Genomic DNA, 12,354 nt, shown 5'->3' with positions numbered 1-12,354 from the left:
CACATATAATAGTAGGAGCAGATTAGACTAGATTCTACAACACATATAATAGTAGGAGCAGATTAGACTAGATTCTACAACACATATAGTAGTAGGAGCAGATTAGACTAGATTCTACAACACATATAATAGTAGGAGCAGATTAGACTAGATTCTACAACACATATAATAGTAGAAGCAGATTAGACTAGATTCTACAACACATATAATAGTATAAACAGGTTAGACTAGATTCTACAACACATATAATAGTAGGAGACATTAGACTAGATTCTACAACACACATAATAGTATAAACAGATTAGACTAGATTCTACAACAAATAGTAGGAGCAGATTAGACTAGATTCTACAACACATATAATAGTAGGAGCAGATTAGACTAGATTCTACAACACACATAATAGTATAAACAGATTAGACTAGATTCTACAACAAATAGTAGGAGCAGATTAGACTAGATTCTACAACACATATAATAGTAGGAGCAGATTAGACTAGATTCTACAACACATATAATAGTAGGAGCAGATTAGACTAGATTCTACAACACATATAATAGTAGGAGCAGATTAGACTAGATTCTACAACACACATAATAGTATAAACAGATTAGACTAGATTCTACAACAAATAGTAGGAGCAGATTAGACTAGATTCTACAACACATATAATAGTAGGAGCAGATTAGACTAGATTCTACAACACATATAATAGTAGGAGCAGATTAGACTAGATTCTACAACACATATAATAGTAGGAGCAGATTAGACTAGATTCTACAACACATATAATAGTAGGAGCAGATTAGACTAGATTCTACAACACATATAGTAGTAGGAGCAGATTAGACTAGATTCTACAACACATATAATAGTAGGAGCAGATTAGACTAGATTCTACAACACATATAATAGTAGAAGCAGATTAGACTAGATTCTACAACACATATAATAGTAGGAGCAGATTAGACTAGATTCTACAACACATATAATAGTAGGAGCAGATTAGACTAGATTCTACAACACATATAATAGTAGGAGACATTAGACTAGATTCTACAACACATATAATAGTAGGAGCAGATTAGACTAGATTCTACAACACATATAATAGTAGGAGCAGATTAGACTAGATTCTACAACACATATCATAGTAGAAGCAGATTAGACTAGATTCTACAACAAATAGTAGGAGCAGATTAGACTAGATTCTATAACACATATCATAGTAGGAGACATTAGACTAGATTCTACAACACATATAATAGTAGGAGCAGATTAGACTAGATTCTACAACAAATAGTAGGAGCAGATTAGACTAGATTCTACAACACATATAATAGTAGGAGCAGATTAGACTAGATTCTACAACACATATCATAGTAGGAGACATTAGACTAGATTCTACAACACATATAATAGTAGGAGCAGATTAGACTAGATTCTACAACACATATAATAGTAGGAGCAGATTAGACTAGATTCTACAACACATATAATAGTAGGAGCAGATTAGACTAGATTCTACAACACATATAGTAGGAGCAGATTAGACTAGATTCTACAACACATATCATAGTAGGAGACATTAGACTAGATTCTACAACACATATAATAGTAGGAGCAGATTAGACTAGATTCTACAACACATATAATAGTAGAAGCAGATTAGACTAGATTCTACAACACATATAATAGTAGGAGCAGATTAGACTAGATTCTACAACACATATAATAGTAGAAGCAGATTAGACTAGATTCTACAACACATATAATAGGAGCAGATTAGACTAGATTCTACAACACATATAATAGGAGCAGATTAGACTAGATTCTACAACACATATAATAGGAGCAGATTAGACTAGATTCTACAACACATATAATAGTAGGAGCAGATTAGACTAGATTCTACAACACATATAATAGTAGGAGACATTAGACTAGATTCTACAACACATATAATAGTAGGAGCAGATTAGACTAGATTCTACAACACATATAATAGTAGGAGCAGATTAGACTAGATTCTACAACACATACTAGATTCTACAACACATATAATAGTAGGAGCAGATTAGACTAGATTCTACAACACATATAATAGTAGGAGCAGATTAGACTAGATTCTACAACACATATAATAGTAGGAGCAGATTAGACTAGATTCTACAACACATATAATAGGAGCAGATTAGACTAGATTCTACAACACATATAGTAGAAGCAGATTAGACTAGATTCTACAACACATATAATAGTAGGAGCAGATTAGACTAGATTCTACAACAAATAGTAGGAGCAGATTAGACTAGATTCTACAACACATATAATAGTAGGAGCAGATTAGACTAGATTCTACAACACATATAATAGTAGAAGCAGATTAGACTAGATTCTACAACAAATAGTAGGAGCAGATTAGACTAGATTCTACAACACATATAATAGTAGGAGCAGATTAGACTAGATTCTACAACACATATAATAGTAGGAGCAGATTAGACTAGATTCTACAACACATATAGTAGTAGAAGCAGATTAGAAGAGATTCTACAACACATATAGTAGAAGCAGATTAGACTAGATTCTACAACACATATAATAGTAGGAGCAGATTAGACTAGATTCTACAACACATATAATAGTAGGAGCAGATTAGACTAGATTCTACAACACATATAATAGTAGGAGCAGATTAGACTAGATTCTACAACACATATAGTAGTAGGAGCAGATTAGACTAGATTCTACAACACATATCATAGTAGAAGCAGATTAGACTAGATTCTACAACACATATAGTAGAAGCAGATTAGACTAGATTCTACAACACATATAATAGTAGGAGCAGATTAGACTAGATTCTACAACACATATAATAGTAGAAGCAGATTAGACTAGATTCTACAACACATATCATAGTAGGAGCAGATTAGACTAGATTCTACAACACATATAATAGTAGGAGCAGATTAGACTAGATTCTACAACACATATAATAGTAGGAGCAGATTAGACTAGATTCTACAACACATATAATAGTAGAAGCAGATTAGACTAGATTCTACAACACATATAATAGTAGAAGCAGATTAGACTAGATTCTACAACACATATAATAGTAGGAGCAGATTAGACTAGATTCTACAACACATATAATAGTATAAACAGGTTAGACTAGATTCTACAACACATATAATAGTAGGAGACATTAGACTAGATTCTACAACAAATAGTAGGAGCAGATTAGACTAGATTCTACAACACATATAATAGTAGGAGCAGGTTAGACTAGATTCTACAACACATATCATAGTAGGAGACATTAGACTAGATTCTACAACAAATAGTAGGAGCAGATTAGACTAGATTCTACAACACATATCATAGTAGGAGACATTAGACTAGATTCTACAACAAATAGTAGGAGCAGATTAGACTAGATTCTACAACACATATAGTAGGAGCAGATTAGACTAGATTCTACAACACATATAATAGGAGCAGATTAGACTAGATTCTACAACACATATAGTAGGAGCAGATTAGACTAGATTCTACAACACATATAATAGGAGCAGATTAGACTAGATTCTACAACACATATAGTAGGAGCAGATTAGACTAGATTCTACAACACATATCATAGTAGAAGCAGATTAGACTAGATTCTACAACACATATAATAGTAGGAGCAGATTAGACTAGATTCTACAACACATATAGTAGAAGCAGATTAGACTAGATTCTACAACACATATAATAGTAGGAGCAGATTAGACTAGATTCTACAACACATATAATAGTAGGAGCAGATTAGACTAGATTCTACAACACATATAATAGTAGGAGCAGGTTAGACTAGATTCTACAACACATATCATAGTAGGAGACATTAGACTAGATTCTACAACAAATAGTAGGAGCAGATTAGACTAGATTCTACAACACATATAATAGTAGGAGCAGATTAGACTAGATTCTACAACACATATCATAGTAGGAGACATTAGACTAGATTCTACAACACATATAATAGTAGGAGCAGATTAGACTAGATTCTACAACACATATAATAGTAGGAGCAGATTAGACTAGATTCTACAACACATATAATAGTAGGAGCAGATTAGACTAGATTCTACAACACATATAATAGTAGGAGACATTAGACTAGATTCTACAACACATATAATAGTAGGAGCAGATTAGACTAGATTCTACAACACATATAATAGTAGGAGCAGATTAGACTAGATTCTACAACACATATCATAGTAGGAGACATTAGACTAGATTCTACAACACATATAATAGTAGGAGCAGATTAGACTAGATTCTACAACACATATCATAGTAGGAGACATTAGACTAGATTCTACAACACATATAATAGTAGGAGCAGATTAGACTAGATTCTACAACACATATCATAGTAGGAGACATTAGACTAGATTCTACAACACATATAATAGTAGGAGCAGATTAGACTAGATTCTACAACACATATAATAGTAGGAGCAGATTAGACTAGATTCTACAACACATATAGTAGAAGCAGATTAGACTAGATTCTACAACACATATAATAGGAGCAGATTAGACTAGATTCTACAACACATATAATAGTAGGAGCAGATTAGACTAGATTCTACAACACATATAATAGTAGGAGCAGATTAGACTAGATTCTACAACACATATCATAGTAGGAGACATTAGACTAGATTCTACAACACACATAATAGTAGGAGCAGATTAGACTAGATTCTACAACACACATAATAGTAGGAGCAAATTAGACTAAAGTCTACAAAACATCAGCACGCATTTAACTGCTATTTCCAGGAATGATTATTTCCAGGAATTACTATTTCCAGGAATGACTATTTTCAAGAATGACTATTTCCAGGAATGACGTGACCACTGGGACTTCATGTTTTATTCAGACTAGAGGTTCTACGTCTCACTAAGTCTTATAACAGTCTAACCTCTACTGTCTTATAACCAACCCCTCCACCCTCAGAACCTTGCCTGACCATTCAGCCCTCTGGGAGACTAGACAGCTTTACTGCCTAGTGTTTAGCCTGTGAGAGGGATACAAATGTTAAAGACACTTTACATTTTTATTTTAGCTAGAAATCATGTTTTTTCAATGATTAGTGAGGCCTTGTTCTTTGGATGAAAATGGGTGGGACATGTTAAAACCAAATGAATCCACGGAGAAGCACTCATACGATAAAGCCTAACACAAATGACTCTTCAAATGTACGCACAGACCACCGTATTAGGCCGCGATTCAATCCGACTGCTCATTCTCCACAACAGTAAATGCTGTATATATCGGTTCAATAGGAAATGGCCTTTAAAAGACACATTTTCCACCATGTGTGATCTGATTGAATCCCACAAAATATTTTTTTTGTGTCTTTCTATTTGAATCAAATAAACATTTGAGCTAAGGCCACACATGACTTGTTTAGCATGAATACCTTCATACATGATTAGCATGTGTGATTTTTTTTAACCTGTACAGACTATTTCCTCTAACAAAGTCAAAACATTCAAATGGCGTGTAAAGTTAACCAGAGCCTTCTTTCTTACAGGCTACATCTGTGGCAAAGCCTGCTGGGAAAGGTCTGGACAGGGTCCCTCTGACAGAGGGCAAGGAGGTCTGGGTCTCTATCTCTCCCTCCTCTCTTTCTCCATCTCGCTCTCCTCTCTCCCTCTCTCTTTCTCTTTCTCCCTCTCGCTCTCCTCTCTCCCTCTCTCTCTTTCTATCCTTCTCTCTCCTCGTCCTTCTCTCTCTGTCTCCCGTGCTTCTCTCTCTTTCTCCCTCATCACGTTTTTCTCCTTCTCTCCTTCCCCCCTCTCTCTCTACCTCTCTCTCTCTCCCCCATTCTTCTCTCTCTCTCTCCCCATCACTCTCTCTCTCTACCTCTCTCTCTCTCCCCCATTCTTCTCTCTCTCTCTCTCTCCCCCATTCTTCTCTCTCTCTACCTCTCTCTCTCTCTCCCATTCTTCTCTCTCTCTCTCCCCCATTCTTCTCTCTCTCTCTACCTCTCTCTCTCTCTACCTCTCTCTCTCTCTCTCTCCCATTCTTCTCTCTCTCTCTCTCTCTCTCCCCATCACTCTCTCTTTCTCTCTACCTCTCTCTCTCTCCCCCATTCTTCTCTCTCTCTCTCTCTCCCCCATTCTTCTCTCTCTCTCTACCTCTCTCTCTCTCTCCCATTCTTCTCTCTCTCTCCCCCATTCTTCTCTCTCTCTCTACCTCTCTCTCTCTCTACCTCTCTCTCTCTCTCTCTCCCATTCTTCTCTCTCTCTCTCTCTCCCCGTCACTCTCTCTTTCTCTCTACCTCTCTCTCTCTCCCCCATTCTTCTCTCTCTCTCTACCCCTCTCTCTCTCTCTCTCTCCCATTCTCTCTCTCTCTCTCTCCCCTTCACTCTCTCTTTCTCTCTACCTCACTCTCTCTCTCGTCCTTCACCTGTTCTGTTTCTATTCATAACAAAGTCTCAAAGATAAACATGCTCCATCATCTCTGAACATGCATGGGCAACATGACTGATATTTTCACCACTCGCTGAAATATGAGAATCACTTTACTACCTTAAACAACACTTTTCAGAGCAACAGCAACAACCTTATCGATCAATTGTTATCTAATTGTACACTTAGTGAGCCTTGGCCACTCCAAGACAAAGAAGCAGGCTCTCCACATACTGTAGGTATAATACTGGTAGTAGACTCTCCACATACTGTAGGTATAATACTGGTAGTAGACTCTCCACATACTGTAGGTATAATACTGGTAGTAGACTCTCCACATACTGTAGGTATAATACTGGTAGTAGACTCTCCACATACTGTAGGTATAATACTGGTAGTAGACTCTCCACATACTGTAGGTATAATACTGGTAGTAGACTCTCCACATACTGTAGGTATAATACTGGTAGTAGACTCTCCACATACTGTAGGTATAATACTGGTAGTAGACTCTCCACATACTGTAGGTATAATACTGGTAGTAGACTCTCCACATACTGTAGGTATAATACTGGTAGTAGACTCTCCACATACTGTAGGTATAATACTGGTAGTAGACTCTCCACATACTGTAGGTATAATACTGGTAGTAGACTCTCCACATACTGTAGGTATAATACTGGTAGTAGATTCCCCACATACTGTAGGTATAATACTGGTGGTAGACTCTCCACATACTGTAGGTATAATACTGGTAGTAGACTCTCCACATACTGTAGGTATAATACTGGTGGTAGACTCTCCACATACTGTAGGTATAATACTGGTAGTAGACTCTCCACATACTGTAGGTATAATACTGGCAGTAGACTCTCCACATACTGTAGGTATAATACTGGTAGTAGACTCTCCACATACTGTAGGTATAATACTGGTAGTAGACTCTCCACATACTGTAGGTATAATACTGGTAGTAGATTCCCCACATACTGTAGGTATAATACTGGTGGTAGACTCTCCACATACTGTAGGTATAATACTGGTAGTAGACTCTCCACATACTGTAGGTATAATACTGGTGGTAGACTCTCCACATACTGTAGGTATAATACTGGTAGTAGACTCTCCACATACTGTAGGTATAATACTGGTAGTAGACTCTCCACATACTGTAGGTATAATACTGGTAGTAGACTCTCCACATACTGTAGGTATAATACTGGTAGTAGACTCTCCACATACTGTAGGTATAATACTGGTAGTAGACTCTCCACATACTGTAGGTATAATACTGGTAGTAGATTCTCCACATACTGTAGGTATAATACTGGTAGTAGACTCTCCACATACTGTAGGTATAATACTGGTGGTAGACTCTCCACATACTGTAGGTATAATACTGGTAGTAGACTCCCCACATACTGTAGGTATAATACTGGTAGTAGACTCTCCACATACTGTAGGTATAATACTGGTGGTAGACTCTCCACATACTGTAGGTATAATACTGGTAGTAGACTCTCCACATACTGTAGGTATAATACTGGTAGTAGACTCTCCACATACTGTAGGTATAATACTGGTAGTAGACTCTCCACATACTGTAGGTATAATACTGGTGGTAGACTCTCCACATACTGTAGGTATAATACTGGTAGTAGACTCTCCACATACTGTAGGTATAATACTGGTGGTAGACTCTCCACATACTGTAGGTATAATACTGGTAGTAGACTCTCCACATACTGTAGGTATAATACTGGTAGTAGACTCTCCACATACTGTAGGTATAATACTGGTAGTAGACTCTCCACATACTGTAGGTATAATACTGGTAGTAGACTCTCCACATACTGTAGGTATAATACTGGTAGTGGACTCTCCACATACTGTAGGTATAATACTGGTAGTAGACTCTCCACATACTGTAGGTATAATACTGGTAGTAGACTCTCCACATACTGTAGGTATAATACTGGTAGTAGACTCTCCACATACTGTAGGTATAATACTGGTAGTAGACTCTCCACATACTGTAGGTATAATACTGGTAGTAGACTCTCCACATACTGTAGGTATAATACTGGTAGTAGACTCTCCACATACTGTAGGTATAATACTGGTAGTAGACTCTCCACATACTGTAGGTATAATACTGGTAGTAGACTCTCCACATACTGTAGGTATAATACTGGTGGTAGACTCTCCACATACTGTAGGTATAATACTGGTAGTAGACTCTCCACATACTGTAGGTATAATACTGGTGGTAGACTCTCCACATACTGTAGGTATAATACTGGTAGTAGACTCTCCACATACTGTAGGTATAATACTGGTAGTAGATTCCCCACATACTGTAGGTATAATACTGATAGTAGACTCTCCACATACTGTAGGTATAATACTGGTAGTAGACTCTCCACATACTGTAGGTATAATACTGGTAGTAGACTCTCCACATACTGTAGGTATAATACTGGTAGTAGACTCTCCACATACTGTAGGTATAATACTGGTAGTAGACTCTCCACATACTGTAGGTATAATACTGGTGTTAGACTCTCCACATACTGTAGGTATAATACTGGTGGTAGACTCTCCACATACTGTAGGTATAATACTGGTGGTAGACTCTCCACATACTGTAGGTATAATACTGGTAGCCCAGATATAATATAAAAAGATTGGTCTGAACAGCAGGATCCATTCTCTAACCTGGATACTTTCAATTCATCAAGCTTTGTTCACTAAGTAGAACTCTTCTCACGGTATTATCAACAACTTAAACTAGTCCATCAAGTGTTTAACAATGTGATTTGGCTCATGTTCCAAAACCTTTTCTCCAAATGTCAATCAGAAAACCCCAAGACCAACATTCAAAGAGAAACATTTTCTATTCCATTTCCACACATTAGGCCTATACTTTATTCCCGAGTCATTACCAGAATATGAAATATGATTGGTTTGAGGCTTCTCCTTCATAAATACATCAACTCAACACGTTGAAAAGGAAATTAAAACCATAATAGGCATAAAAACACTGAAACAAGGGCTCCATGTAAGCCCCAGTGAGTTGTCCCAATTGCTACTCTCTCCTCTAAATCGCCAGAGCACAACGCCTTTCCCTTCAACGGGGCACTAGGCTTTTATTTGATATAGATGTTTTAGTTTAGCAGAGGAAATTTGGTTACACTTTACATTAACTGGGTCCCGATGTGAGGGAGGGGAAGGATTAGTGAGCGGAGTACGATTTCAACGGGGACCAGGGAACGAACTCTTCAGGTAGGGCACATATTACAATTCAAACAGTATGGTGTGTGTGTGTGTGTGTGTTCGGTGTGTGTGTGTGTGTTCGGTGTGTGTGTGTTCGTTGTGTGTGTGTGTGTTCGGCGTGTGTGTGTGTGTTCGGCGTGTGTGTGTGTGTTCGGTGTGTGTATGTTCGGTGTGTGTGTGTGTGTGTTCAGCGTGTGTGTTCGGTGTGTGTGTGTGTTCGGTGTGTGTGTGTTCAGTGTGTGTGTTCGACGTGGGGGTGGGGGGGCCTTCAACAGTGCAGGTTCATGGTGGGATCACAGCGATCCCTGAGGCGAGGAACACGGCTTGCTCAAACAATGCTGTATGTGCTGTGAACTCCTCATATAGGCCCTATAGTATGCTGTACACACACAGCACAGAGGGGCCCCTGAGAGGCAACCCTCAATCACTGTCAATCACCACCTCTCAGTCCCCGCACGGTGTGTGTGTGTGTGTGTGTGTGTGTGTGTGTGTGTGTGTGTGTGTGTGTACATTTCCAACAAGCATAGTGACACCTCCACCCCAGGGCTTCATCAGACAACACACTCACATCCACATTGAGGACAACAAGGTGTTAACTAACGCTGAGCTGTGGAGGGGCCCGGCATAATACACAGTCAACCACAGGGCCTTTCTACACTATTACAATACCTGGAGTCAGATCGGCCTTTATTTATAGAGGGGACTGTGATTGTGTGGACGGTGTCACTCACGGCAAATTGTACGATTCACCCTCTTTATAATCATGTTATTAGAGTTTGTTTTATAAAAGTAGACTATTCAAAAACAACAAAAAAATCTCATAAAAATACAAACATTTTTGTAATTTAGCAGACGCTCTTTTCCAGAGCAACTTGATATATTTATGCACTTTTTCCCCATACCTGTCCCCTGTGGGAATCGAACCCGCAACTACGGTGTTGCAAGCACCACACTCTACCAACAGAGCAACACAGGACCTTAACTAACCCAAAGTATAATATGTAAAACCATGAGGATTATAACACCACATCTTAATCTATACCTAGTTAAATAGACTCAAAACTGGAAAGTGGTTGAATTTACAGCTGGTCAAAAGCACACATATAGTGGTGTATACCTGTTGTATTCACTTAACTACACTGACACTGAAGTTAACTTAATTAGTTCACTTAGATTATTAAGTAAATGTTTCACTCTGTGTTACTGTGTTCATTATTTTATACCAATGTGTTGATCATGGTAGCTGATCTATGGTGACAGATTTGATGAATATCTTCATATATAATAATTAAATTAGGAATAAACACATTTTTAAGAAGTATACTTCAGTCTACTCTCCGTTTAGTGTTAGATGTATGTTTTATATATACCCACTATCGGGCTTCAAACACAAGGACATTCGCTAAGAAATAATTAGTCTGTCAATAACAATGAACTTTTTTTCCAGTCGTACCTCCATCAGTCAGAACAGTTATATTCAGTAGGCCTAAATTCCAGCACACTCTCTTTCCCTCGCTTCTACTAGTCTTATAACGATTATTTTTTATTTTAAGTTAAGTGCCTCAAATAATTTGGGTCATGTTCTTTTTAATTTAGGCTATTTAATACGAGTTTTTATTTTATTTATGAAGATGGATTCAGCAGATATTATAATGTTGCACATGAATCATATTTAGTTAAACCACAAACTCAATAATAATAGTTATTAACATTGTCATCATCGTCATCGATAGTGAATAGTAATTGCAGAAGAGAGGCACCCAGGTAAATTTAGAGAGAGAATGTTTGATCGTTATAGGCTACAATAATAATAAAAAACTGGAAACTGACAAACGGAGAATGGTTCGCCATCATTTAAATTCAATGACAATCTAATCATAAGATTAAAACATATTTTTATACCGCAGGCACTTAACGTAAAGTGTGCCCAGTCAGCAGAACTCCTCTGAAACCTTCAATTGCTCGGCGGCGGTTAATCAAATAGCGACTGCTGGCCTGCAGAATGACGTAATGTTTCGGTTAGATTACTCTTCAAAATGAACAGTATTATAGGCTACCACAGTATCATAAACATGTATTGGTATTATGGATGGAATGACAGCTCCTCTTTAGCTACTTTTACCGTTGTCGAGGACGTGACCGTTTGTAAACTGCGTCCGCGTCCCGTCCCGCAGTCCAGTTTGACACACAGGACAACGTCTAGAAGTGGGCTGCATCCATTCATGGGACAGGGGGACAATGTTGCAAAGCACTGCAAACTTCAGAATCATTAAAAATATTACTTTGTAAAGCTCTAGATTTTTTTTATAAGTCGACACGCATAGCCCACGCTGTGTCAGTACTTGCTGTTGATAACCATTGCCAATTCATTCCTCCAAATATTATCTTTAGTAATTGCGCGCCATAGGCTACCCTGCACTGGCACATCACTGGATACTACACATAGCTAACCTACTCACACATCCAGTTTGTGGGGTAAATTACTATGGTAGCTAGAAGCTACGGCTCTGACAGCTCGCGAGCAGAGAGCAACACTTGACATCTCTGCTCAACTTCAAAAACATTCAACAGTCAGTCCACGCGCGTC

The 12,354-nt window shown here is 37.9% G+C and overlaps 1 protein-coding gene across 1 annotated transcript in view; it reads right to left on the bottom strand.

Annotated features, from left to right (window-relative positions):
* LOC149984376 (cyclic AMP-responsive element-binding protein 5-like) overlaps positions 1-12,354 on the bottom strand; it is a 96,538-nt gene that overhangs the window by 83,842 nt on the left and 342 nt on the right. The window lies entirely within an intron of this gene.

The sequence above is a fragment of the Oncorhynchus mykiss genome, chromosome 3 (genome assembly GCF_057628025.1).
Source record: "Oncorhynchus mykiss isolate SJ-2025 chromosome 3, ASM5762802v1, whole genome shotgun sequence".
Classification (NCBI taxonomy): Eukaryota; Metazoa; Chordata; class Actinopteri; order Salmoniformes; family Salmonidae; genus Oncorhynchus; species Oncorhynchus mykiss.
This window is presented reverse-complemented; position numbering and strand designations above follow the sequence as displayed.